Source organism: Diaphorina citri, unplaced genomic scaffold, assembly GCF_000475195.1.
Source record: "Diaphorina citri unplaced genomic scaffold, Diaci psyllid genome assembly version 1.1 scaffold517, whole genome shotgun sequence".
Classification (NCBI taxonomy): Eukaryota; Metazoa; Arthropoda; class Insecta; order Hemiptera; family Psyllidae; genus Diaphorina; species Diaphorina citri.
In genome coordinates, this window is record NW_007377951.1 from 152,310 (window position 1) to 152,752 (window position 443).

Below are 443 nucleotides of genomic sequence, written 5' to 3' on the forward strand. Positions count from 1 at the left end.
GGATTTCTGGCTTTATGGTTTTCTGGACAAAATTTGCACCACCATTTTCGTGTTCCTGGTTCCTTCTATAGGACGGACAGACCGACACCGAAGCGAATACAATAGTCCGTCCACTATACCTTTTATTTTTTTTTTCCTCTTCTCTAATTTTTTATTTATAATCTGGTTAAAACACCCATATAGGTTCCACCAAATAGTAGTGGAACCTGTGTTTGGGTGTTTTTTTATATATAATATTGAAATAGGTATAATAATTTCAAAATTTAGTGGGTATTTTTCTTCATTTTTTTACTTATAGGATATGCAAATCTGATATGTTTTAAATATATTTTCTTCCAATTAGTTTGATGTAAACGTGGTGTCTGTCAGTCGGTCGGTCGGTCTGTCTGTCTGTCCCCATAGAAGGACTTATCCAAACCTGGTCGACCTATATATCAAATTAA

General features: G+C 34.3%; 1 long non-coding RNA gene across 1 annotated transcript in view; it reads right to left on the reverse strand.

Annotated features, from left to right (window-relative positions):
* LOC113467651 overlaps window positions 1–443 on the reverse strand; it is a 2,953-nt gene that overhangs the window by 1,587 nt on the left and 923 nt on the right. The window lies entirely within an intron of this gene.